The following is a 13087-nucleotide window of genomic DNA, read 5'->3' on the forward strand; positions in this document are numbered from 1 at the left end:
TTTATATCATTATTATATATTTTTTAAATTTTCATATAAAATATAATAAATAATTTAATTTTTTTAAATTTCAATTCAATTTTTTTCAAATCCCAACACAATAATAATATTAAAATATAATATTTAAAACTTTCAAATAAAATTCTCATTCTATAAGTTGATAAATTATATTTGTTTTATATTTTATTTATTTTTTTAAAATAAGTTGATAAATTTGTTTAATCTTGTGATTTTTAATCTCATCTCATATATGTAACCAAACAGATCTACAATACTTCATGATCATACAATATCGAAAAACTGCATTCATCTGAATCCAATATATGCTGACTTTGATAATTTTCCTTATACATAATTTTTCCAGGTATGAGACAGGATGTTAATGTGTTGATCTTCCTTGATGTTAAAAATTGACATTCTTTTACTCTTTGAGTTTTAAAAATACTATCAGAAAGAAAGAAGTCCATTTTTCGTAGGACTTAAGTGTGATATACATATTGTAAATTATAAGGAGAATATCAAGCTTATAATTTTCTTATAATTTTATATTAAAATAGAAGGTATTTTATAAAATTAAATTTATTTTTAATTAAATTACATGATTACGTTGATTGATTAAATTTATTTTCTTCTAAATTATGCAAGAATATCATGATATGGGACTTTTAATCCAAATTCAAAAAGAAAAAAGAAAAAAAAAATAGCTGAATAATAAAACAGTTATAGAGGAAGTATAAATGTATCATTACCGTTTTTAGTTAGTTGAGTAATAGAGCCTTGACAAAGGGACTATTTTGAAACTTGACCATAACTATAGGTCCTAATTCTAAGCTTTTTAAACAAAAGGTATTTGTCTTGAAAAAATGCAACCAAAAAAATCAAAATAGTAATTTTCAAATAGAAAATGCTGCATAATATATGTGTTTTGCTATACAACTTCCATCACAATCTACATTTCATATTTTTTTAAATTTTCATATTTTTTAATTTTTTTTGAGTTTATTCTTTTTAAATTATTTCAAATTTTCTATTCATTATTCATATAATAAATATTTGATAAAATAAAAAAAAAATGTAAAATAAAAAAAAATATAGAGTGTGGAGTGTGAGAATGTTGTGAAGATTTATTCATAATATATTATTATTATTATCTCTCTCTTATCTCACGATGATGAGCTGTTATTTGATATTTTTTTTTATAAAAAGGAAGAGACCGTCCAAATGAGAGAGAAAGTATCTCATTTACAAAGTGCGATAAAAATAGAATAAAAATATGATGCATAACTTTACTTATTAAAAATATTAAACTAAAAATTCTAAAACTAGGAGAGAGAGAGGGGGAGGAAGATCAAGGATATAAAAAGATGGACAGTGCTGGGGGCCGCCTAACATGTGAAGCTTTGTGCCCTCTAGTGCATTTCTAATTTCTTTTTCGTTTTTTTTTTAAATATTTTTTAAACATATTTAAATATTATTTTTAAAAATTACACATGTTTACTAGTAGTCATTTTTTTAACCATTAAAAAAAAGATTAAAAAAATTAAAATACACAAATAGTCAAACTGAGAGAAGAAAAATAGGAGGCTACTTAGCATTTTTCTAAAATGAATGCAAGAGAAGGATCGAAAAAGGAAAAATAAAGAGTTATTAGAAACTCGACAGCTAGACTATTCACTTGATTCGACCTGAAAAAACATATTCCAACTTATCCGAATTAAGAGACTTCAAATATTTGATTACCCGAACTTAAATATGTTGTCGGAAGTATCAATTTTATGACCCAACAACACATTTCAGTTCGGGTAATTAGTTATTATTAAAATAGTAATGATACATATATTCATGAGAAAAAATATTTGTAACCATAAATTCTGCAACCGTCGTGTAATCGTTTTGAAAAATATGAATAAAATATAGGACCCGCATAAAAAAAATTAATTTTTTAATAGTAGACCTCCACTATTTTTCAAAGCGGTTATGTGGTGTTTACGCACTTCATGGTTGCATGTAAAATTACTCTATAATCATAGGTAGTACAAGAGTCTTTTTTTTTCTAAAAAAAAAAAAAAGACCAGTCTATTATTAAAAATTAATTTTTTTTATATATATAAATTCTATATTTACTCTTTTTTTAAAAAAAAATGAGTACGCGGCGCTTGCTCATTTCATGGCTGTAAATATCATTTATCTTTTAAAAATACTGCATAGTACACTATTGTCTCCCGCTTATCCCACATTAATGAGGTGTCATTATCCATTGATCTTTATTTTTTAAAAAATAAAAAACAAAAATTAGATGATCTAAATGGGATAGAACGTGCCTCATTTACAAAATAAATTGGATGAAAGAAAAATAAAAATGTGATGAGAGAGGGTAGGAAGATGAAGGAGCTAAAAGGAATGCAAGAGAGATTGGAAAAAGGAATAATAAAGTGTTATTTGAGACTTGAAACAAATCGGTTTCAACATTTTAATTGAAACTAACTTCTTAAAAAAGAAGGCTTAGGCCTAATTTAGATAATGAGATGAGATGATATGAGATGATCTGTGAATGGTAGTGAATCGATTTGAATTGAGATGTTTTATGGAGTTTTGAGAAAAGAGAGAAAAAAAATTGAATAAAAATATTATAAAATTAAAATATTGTTAGAATATAATTTTTTAAAATTATTTTTGTTTGGGATTTGAAAAAATGGAACTATTTTTTGTGTTTTGTTTGGAAGTTTAGAAAAGTTGTAATGATTAATAATGATTAGATAAAAAAGTTAAAAATTTACAATTGAAAAATATTTATATTTGTGGTGTTTGGCTATTAAGATAAAATGAGATGAGCTAAAATGAGATTAGAGGCTTTCAACTAGGGGTGGGCAGTGAAGCTCGAGTGAACATTAGGGCTGGCACTTGCTCGAGCGAGAGTCGAGCGAACAATCTATAAGGGTCCTGCTCGAGCTAATTGTCGAGCAACTGTCAATCTAACAATTTGTCTAAGGCTTCACTCGAGCAACAGGACCACTGCTCGAGCGAACAATCTGGATTGGTGCTTTTTCAACTGGAATTAAGCCACACTCAACAAATCTTCATCTTAACTTGAATTCCATCAAGCCTAAACATAATTTATTAAACCAAGAGCCGACCCCATCCACCAAATCCCCTAAGGGAATCACAAATTCTAAACACCAATCAAATCCAAACAAATGTTGAACTTGTATACATGAACTGGCTTTGTCATCAGATATGCTGGATTCTCAATGGTAACAATCTTTTGAATTGCTATCACATCCTCTGTAACAACCTCTCAAAGAAAATGATACCTGACATCAATGTACTTGGTTCTCTCATGATATATTTAGTTTTTGGTTAAATGTATTGCGCTCTGACTGTCACAAAACACAAAAATTTGATCTTGTTGTACTCCCAAATCACTGATCAGGCCTTTCAACCAAATAGCTTCCTTCACAGCTTCTGCTGCAGCATTGCATTCTACTTTCGTAGTTGATAAAACAACAGTAGATTGTAGCGTTGCTTTCCAATTAATAGCAGAACCACACAAAGTGAGAACATACCCTGTCAATGATATTTTCTTATCTAAGTACCCATCATAATCAGAATCTACAAAATAAATGACCCATGAACTGAAATCAGTTTCTCTATCAAGGACAAGGCCAAAACTTGAAGTCCCTTTCAATTACCTGAGCATCCATTTCACAGTCTGCCAATGAACGTACCTGCTAACAACGCTCACTGTTTGTGAAATTTTTGGACAAGTACAAACCATTGCTTACATAATACTACCCACTACACTGGAATATGGAACAGTTGACATAAATTATTCCTCCTCGTCGGTCTGAGGAGATAGGGATACTGAAAGTTTAAAATGTGTAGCAATTTGTGTACATACTGGTTTGGAATTGGACATTCCAAATATTTTAAGAACTTTCTCAATATACTTTCCCTGGGACAAGTACAACTTTCCCACTTTCCTATCTCTGTTGATTTTCATCCTCAAAGTCTTCTTTGCAGCGCCTAAATATTTCATTTCAAACTCATTATTGAGTTGAGTTCTCAACAATCTAACATCATACATGCATTTGGCAGTAATAAATATGTCATCAACATATAGTAGCAAATAAATGAAACACTCATCATACAACTATATGTGGTAAACACAATTATCATAACTACTTCTCAAATAACCATGATTAATTATAAAAGTATAAAAGCGCTCATACCATTGCCTAGAAGACTGCTTCAAACCATATAATGACTTATTCAATCTGCATATATGATCTTCTTTACATTCAATAATGAACTCCTCTCACTGATGCATATAGATGATCTCCTCATGCTCACCATGCAGAAATGTTGTTTTAACATCGAGTTGTTGTAGCTCTATATCATATAAAATAATCATGGTGAGCAACACGCGGATTGAGCTGTGTTTCACAACTAGAGAGAAAACTTTATTGAAGTCCACACCTTATCTCTGATTGTAGCCCTTTGCAACTAACAATGTCTTGTACCTTGTATCTGCAATACTCTAGATTCTTTCTTTTCTCTTGAAGACCCATTTACACCCAACAGTCTTTGTCTTCTTAGGCAACTTAATCAAATTTTAGGTTTGGTTCTTATGGAGAAACAAAATCTTTTCAATCATCGCTATGCACCACTGTTCAGAGTCCTTATTCTACAGCTTCTGAATAAGTGGAAGACTCTTGACCATTAATGTCTTCTGTAGTAGTAAGTGCATACATCATTATGTTTACATGAGCATATCTCTGAGGTAACCTTATCTGGCTCCTTTGTCTACCAGTAGTTATATTGTAGTCTTGCTCAGCTTGTGTGCCACTATTATATCCAAATCATGCTCATCACCAATTGCATGATCTTGAGTGCCACTTGGCACCCCTCGTGAAGCTTCAACCTACAACTCCACTTCTTGCCATTTCCTTGCTCTTCACTTGTAGAAACAGAAAACTCCTTTTCCGGATTAAGTATGGATTGTTAATCAAATACAATATCTCTGGTAATTACAAACTTGGGTGATTTATGATCAGTACACCACAATCTGAGTCCTTTCAACCCACTAGCATATCTAATGATTATGGCTTTCTTTTCCCTTAGCTCAAGATTTCCTTCATTACCATGAAAATATGTAAGAAAAAAAAATAAAAAAATTCAAATTTGAATAATTAGCAGGAATTCCAGACCATACCTCATTTGGAATTTTAATTCAATAGCTGTGGCTAGAGATCGGTTAACCAAATAGCAAGATGTGTTAACTTCTTCTACCTAGAAATCTTTAGACAAGCTGGCATTTTAAAGCATATTGTGAGCTTTCTCCAAGAGAGCCCTATTCATCTGTTCATCTACTCCATTTTGATGTGGAGTGTGTCTAACTGTACGGTGCCTAGCCATATTTTCATCTTTACAGAATTCATCAAATTCAACTCCACAAATTCCATTTCATTGTCAGGTTGAAGTCGTTTTACCTTCTTGTCTGTCTAATTTTCAATCAAAGCTTTCTATTGTTTAAAGTTAACAAATGCATCGCTCTTTTGTTTCAGAAAATAAACCTAGACATTTCTTAAGCAATTATCAATAAATGTGAGTAAATACTAAACACCACCTTTTGATGGAACAAAAGATGGACCCCAAAGATTAAAATGAATATAATCCACAGTACTTTTGGTTCTGTAAATGCCTGTAGTAAATTAAACCTTGCACTGTTTACCAAAAACACAATGCTCACCAAAGTCAAGTTTCCCTATCTTCTGATCACAAAGAAGATCCTGCTTACTCAAAATTAGGAGTGTAACTGATCTGATTCGGTTCAATTTTGTACATTTTTTAAAATCAAACCGATATACACTAGTTTTAAAAATTTAAGAATCAATACGGGACCGTTTCACTATCGGAACCGAAGCTTCCTGTTTTTCCGATTTCGGTCCGGTTTGATTAAACTTTTCCAGTTTTACGGATTATCTATGTTATTAATAATATGGTGTTTACGTATACTAGACTACTAGTCTATTTATATTATAGTCTAAGTACATTATTTATAATAATTAACACATACTAGTATATTATTGAATTTAACTATAGTCTATAGAAGTTCTAGACTTTTTCTATGAGTATATATGATCAAATGTGTAAACATGTATTTACAAAAAGAATATATATATTATAATTTATTATGTAAAAAATGTATTTATCCTTTATATATATATCAAAAGTAAATTTATATTAATAACTTAATATTAATGTTTATATTTAAGTTTAAAATTTTATGTTATATTAATTTTATATTATAAGATTGATAGACTTGAATAATGAGATTAGAATTCCATTTTATATTAATTATAAATTTAGCATATAATATAATATTAAAAAGTTATAAATATATATACCGGTTCGGTTCGGTTTAAACCGATTTTCAAAATATGAAAACCAATATCGTACTGGTTCGGTCCGGTTCAACCGATTTTTTGTTTAATGTTTTACACCCCTACTCAGAATAGACGTCCATTTTTTACTCATATGACTCAGACGCATCTGCCATAAACGGGTAAGGTCTGAGTTTGGGTCATCTGAAACAAACATTGCAGCTGCACCTGTCATTTTACTGTCTTGAAGGAAATAAAGATCATCAGTCTTATCTCATTTCTTTACAATCATGGGGCCCTTACTAACCCTAATAGCTCCACATTTACCGATGTATCAGAAATCTATAGAATCAAGAGTGCCCAATGAAGTAAGATTTTTCTTCAAATCTAGAATATGTCAGACGTTAGACAAAGTCTTGACAATTCCATCAAACATCTTAATCCTAACCGAGCCAATTGCAAGAATTTTATAAGCTATATCATTCCTTATCAGAACGGAACCACCGTTGACTAGTCCATAGAAAGTGAACCAATCTCTCTTGGGACACATGAAAAGTACAAGCTGAGTCCATAACCCACTTGTCACCAAAGCGATTGTTAGAGCTGCAAATTGCTAAGACAATATATTAGCCAACTTATAATTATCAACACTAACAGTATTAGAGGAACTAGTACCTTCCTACTTATTTTTTTTTTTGTCTAGAATACTCATTTTTGAAATGACTGAACTTATGAAAGTAATGACATTTAACATTTTTTTTGTTAAAGTTTGACTGTGAACTGCCCCTGGATTTACCCATACTCTTTTTTGAACCCCTTTCATTGGATCTACCCCTGCAAGAGGAACCCTTAACAAATAAACCACTAGTTTGATTATCCATGCCCTTCAAATTCAATTTAGTTTTCAATTTCTTAGAATTCAAAACAGATTTCACATCTGTCAAGGAAATAATGTCTCTACAATATAACATCGAATTCACAAAATTATCAAATGACATAGGCAATGGACACAAAATAATTAAGACTTGATCTTCTTTTACAAGCTTAATGTCAATATTCCTAATATTCATAATAATCTTATTAAATTCATCTAGATGTTCAGAGATAGGAGTACCTTCCTTTATTTTGAGCGTGTATAACCTTTGCTTCAAATACAAACGGTTTGTGAGCGATTTCTTCATATACAGGCTTCCAAGTTTCTTCCAAAAACCAGCAACGGTTTCTTCATCAGCAACTTCTTGCAAAACTCTATTAGAAAGTGACAAGATAATAGTACTATGTGATTTTTCTTTTTCTTCCCTTGTCGATGCAAGAGAATCACAAGACACCTTCCCATCCAAGACCTTTGACAAATCTTGTTGTCGCAGCAAAACCCTCATCTTGATGCGCCATAACTGAAATCGTTCCAATCGTCAAATTTCTCCACTTCAAACTTTGCCATAGCCATCCCTCAAGATCTTCCACAGAGCCTGGCGCCCTGATACCATTTTGAAGGGATGAACTGATTATCAACAACTAATTTGAAGTATAAAAGCGAAAGCAAACAAAAGAAAATAACGACAATCACACAGAGAACACCATGATTTAAGTGGTTCAGCTCAGAGTAAGTCTACGTCCTTTGGTAGGATCGATCTCAATGAACTCACTATCAAACTAATGTGGAGTATAAGAAATCAATCACAAAATCTCAATCCCAAAGTCCCAATACACCCATTAAACTCTGAGGAACAGACTTCTCTTACTCTCTATATTTTGGCTGCTCAAAAGCACAATAAAGTGAAAATAAAAATATATATTTATATTGAAATGGTGCAGATCCCTATATACCAACATTTGTTCGAGCGAACGTTAGGGCTAGCGCTCGCTTATGCTGAGTGTCGAGTGAACTCTTTACACCTGGATCTCGCTCGAGTGAGAGTTGAACGAACAATTTGAAGGAAATATGGATTCAAAAAATTCTCATAGTAACGAAGGAAATATCATAGGAAGATGCCATTGAGGAAACCCTAAGCTGATACCATGTAAAATATAGAGACTCGAGTTGTAAAAATATTTCTAATTTTTTCCGAAAGGTAAAGTAGCATTACATTGTTTGTGTTATATAATCTAAAGAAGCTACAAAAACATGCTAAAATGTATAGGTGCATACTTAAAACAGAAAAAACTAAATAACTAAAGCGCTTAATAGTGAGCACGTGATTGATATTCATCTAATATAACTCAGTTAGCTGGCATGAAATATCTATTAGGAAATGTAACAAAGTGTAATGGCTTTCTTGGAGATTCTGAGCACCTCCTCCAAATGTCAGGGCATTGATTTTCTTACCTATTTCTGTTCCCCTCATCTTTCAATTCAAACACAAACAACCAATCTCATGAAACGGGACTGTTACACACCTGCACAGAACAACCAAGGTCCAAGCCGAAAGAAAATCTGGGACTTGAACGAAACTCGTCAACATTCAAGAAAATTGACTAAATGTTCCAGTCTGTCACCATTTCCAGATTGCTTGTACATGTAGAGCATGACTCTGCTGCAAGACTAGAAAACAATAATAATTTGGGACTGAGATTAAAGGGGCTCTTCCATAGGGAAGAACACCCACCAAAAATTGGCGTATGCCGCTATCTGCGGCGAGCACACGGTATTCTTTAGTAAAAGGCGAAAGAATAGTTCGCTCTGTGCTCACCGCGCGGCTGCGTGGTTTGTAGATGAGAGTTGGTTCCATTTTATAGTAGTCTGCTAGCCAGGGATTCCACTGCATCTTTCCAGTGTGGGACTCGGTGATGAAACAAGACGGCACTTTGCAGTTTGCAGCTGTGCACGTGTACAGAGAAACCATAATCCAACGGCTGCAGTTGTGTGAATGATATCAGTCTCGTATATATCTTGACGTTCACATATAGATTGATTCCAAGACGCACGTAATTGACTTGGGTAGGTTATGGGGGATGACGGGTGGAGGGAGTTGAGTTGCCTTCAGTAAGAAGTGGGTCCAACATGGAAGCCCAACCCAGAGAGTGGTGAGGATCGGGTCGTTGGAGTCTTAACATTACACGACTCCATCTCGTAATCACAGAAGAGTTAGAACGGATAATTTACCCCAAACATATAACATTCCTCATTCTCACCAATTTTTTGTTAATTAATATTCTAATTTTGCTAGAAATTTTAAATAACTTTTATTTGTTAGAAACTTTTCAGTTTATTACGTTTTTGTATAATTGATTTTTTAATACAAGATTTTAAATAATTTTTTTTTTGTTAGGAACTTCTCAGTTTAAATAATTGATTTTTTTAAATATTTGTAATTTTATTTTATTTAACATTATTGCGCTATTTTAATTTCTTATGCTTTTTAAATGTCGAGTGTATATAAGATGGCATGTGTCGTCTTCTAATTGGTCATGATGTGGCTGTCACTGACGTAGGTTGCCCTATACTGACATATGACCTAGCCATCCACTACTTGGGTGCCCTAATTTGGGCTGTCCAAGCAGTTGGGGGGTGCGGAATAGGGTCATCCTAGCGATGATTGTGATTGCTACACTTTGATTGAACCAATTTGTAACCATGTTTACTTTTAGCGATAAATATTAAACAGATTTAGAAATTGTGATGAGATATAAAATTCTCATTTAATATCATTAATATATTTTTTTTTAAATTTTTATATAAAATATAATATATAATTCAATTTTTTTTAAATCTCAATTCAATTTTTTCAAATCCTAACACAATAATAATATTAAAATTTAATATTTAAACTTTCAAACAAAATTCTCATTCTATATGTTGATAAATTATATTTGTTTTATATTTGTTAATATTTTATTAGTTTTATTAAAATAAGTTGATAAATTTGTTTAATCTTGTGGTTTTTAATCTCATCTCATATATGTAACCAAATAGATCTACAATACTTCATTATCATACAATATCGAAACATTGCATTCATCTGAATCCAATATATGCTGACTTTGATAATTTTCCTTATTCATAATTTTTCCAGGTATGAGATGGGATGTTAATGTGTTGATCTTTCTTGATGTTAAAAATTGACATTCTTTTGCTCTTTGAATTTTAAAAACACTGTCATAAAGAAAGAAGTCCATTTTTCGTAACACTTAAGTGTGATATACATATTGTAAATTATAAGGAGAATATCAAGCTTATAATTTTCTTATAATTTTATATTAAAATAGAAGGTATTTTTATAAAATTGAATTTATTTTTAATTAAATTACATGATTACGTTGGTTGATTGAATTTATTTTTTTCTAAATTATGCAAGAAGACTTTTAATCCAAATTCAAAAAGAAAAAGAAAAAGAAAAAGAAAAATAGCTAGATAATAAAACAATAGTAAAGGAAGTATAAATTTAATTAGTTGAGTAATATAGCCTTGACGGAGGGACTATTTTCAAACTTCACCATAACTATAGGTCCTAGTTCTAAATTTTTTAAACCAAAGGTATTTGTCTTGAAAAAATGCAACCAAAAAAATCAAAATAGTAATTTTTCAAATAGAAAATGCTACATAATATATTATTATTGTCTCTCTCTTATCTCACTACGATGAGTTGTTATTTGCCTATTAACATTTGATTTTTTTTTTCTTTTAGAAAAAAGAAGAGACTGTCCAAATGAGAGAGAAAGTGTCTCATTTACAAAGTACGATAAAAGTAGAATAAAAATATGATGCATAACTTTACTTATTAAAAAATATTAAACTAGAAATTCTAAAATTGTAAGAGAGAGAGAGAGGGAGAGGAAGATATCCAAAAAGGAAAAATAAAGTGTTATTAGAGACTCGACAGCTAGACTATTCATCTAATTCGACCTGCAAAAACATATTCCAACTTATCCGAATTAAGAGACTTTAAAAACAAGAGTTTTCGAATAATTGATTACCCGAATTGAAATGTGTTGTTGGAAGTATCGATTTTACGACCCGACAACACATTTCAGTTCGGGTAATTAGTTATTATTAAAATAGTAATGATACATATATTCATGGGAAAAAATATTTACAACCATGAATTGTGCAACTGCCGTATAATCTCTTTGAAAAAAATGAATAAAACATAGGACCAGCATGAAAAAAATTAATTTTTTAATAGTAGACCCCACTCTTTTTCAACGCGGTTACGTGGTGTTTACGTACTTTACGGTTGCATGTAGAATTACTCTATAATCATAGGTAGTACAAGAGTCATTTTTTTTTCTAAAAAAAAAAAAAAAAAGAGACTGGTCTATTATTAAAAATTAATTTTTTTTATATAAATTCTATATTTACTCTTGTTTTTAAAAAATGAATGCGCGGCGCTTACTCATTTCATGACTGTAAATATTATTTCTCTTTTAAAAATACTACATAGTACACTTTTGTCTCCTGCTTATCCCACAGTAATGAGGTGTCATTATCCATTGATCTTTATTTAAAAAAAAAAAACAAAAACAAAAATTAGATGATCTAAATGGGATAGAAAGTGCCTCATTTACAAAATAAATTGGATGAAAGAAAAATAAAAAATGAAAGAAAAATAAAAATGTGATGAGAGAGGGGAGGAAGATCAAGGAGCTAAAGGGAATGCAAGAGAGATTGAAAAAAGGAAGAATAAAGTGTTATTTGAGACTTGAAACAAATTGGTTTCAACATTTTAATTAAAACTAACTTCTTAAAAAAGAAGGCTTAGGCCTAATTTAGATTGTGAGATGAGATGAGATGAGATGATTTGTGAATGGTAGTGAATCGTTTTGAATTGAGATGTTTTATGGAGTTTTGGGAAAATAGAGAAAAAATTGAATAAAAATATTATAAAGTTAAAATATTGTTAGAATATACTTTTTTAAAATTATTTTTGTTTGGGATTTGAAAAAATCGAATTATTTTTTGTGTTTTGTTTGGAAGTTTGGAAAAGTTGTAATGATTAGTAATGATTAGATGAAAAATTTAAAAATTTACAATTGAAAAATGTTTGTATTTGTGGTGATTGGATATTAAGATAAAATGAGATAAGATAAAATGAGATTAGAGGCTTTCAACTAGGGGTGGACAGTGAAGCTCGGGCGAACATTAGGGCTGGCGCTCCCTCGAGCGAGAGTCGAGTGAACAATCTATAAAAGTCCCGCTCGAGCTAATTGTCGAGCAACTGTCAATCTAACAATTTGTTTGAGGCCTCACTCGAGCAACAGTACCACTGCTCGAGTGAACAATCTGGATTGGTGCTTTTTCAACAGGAATCAAGCCACACTCAACAAATCTCCATCTTAACTTGAATTCCATCAAGCCTAAACAAAATTCATTAAACCAAGAGCAGACCCCATCCACCAAATCCCCTAAGGGAATCACAAATTCTAAACACCAATCAAGTCCAAACAAACATTGAACTTGTATACATGAACTGGCTTTGTCATCATATATGCTGAATTCTCGATGGTAACAATCTTTTGAATTGCTATCACATCTTTTGTAACAACCTCTCAAAGAAAATGATACCTGACATCAATGTGCTTGGTTCTCTCATGATATATTTAGTTTTTGGGTAAATGTATTGCGCTCTGGCTGTACAAAACATAAAAATTTCATTTTGTTGTACTCCCAAATCACTAATCAGACCTTTCAACCAAATGACTTCTTTCACAGCTACCGTTGCAACATTGTATTCTGCTTTCGTAGTTGATAAAACAACAGTGGATTG

General features: G+C 31.1%; 1 non-coding gene across 1 annotated transcript; it reads right to left on the reverse strand.

The window, feature by feature from the left end:
* Window positions 1-8964: 8964 nt before the first annotated feature.
* Window positions 8965-9082, reverse strand: LOC118348080. The gene has a single exon (XR_004801226.1). It is a non-coding gene; the product is annotated as a U5 spliceosomal RNA (small nuclear RNA).
* Between the last annotated feature and the right edge of the window lie 4005 nt (window positions 9083-13087).

The sequence above is a fragment of the Juglans regia genome, chromosome 3 (assembly GCF_001411555.2).
Source record: "Juglans regia cultivar Chandler chromosome 3, Walnut 2.0, whole genome shotgun sequence".
NCBI lineage: Eukaryota > Viridiplantae > Streptophyta > Magnoliopsida > Fagales > Juglandaceae > Juglans > Juglans regia.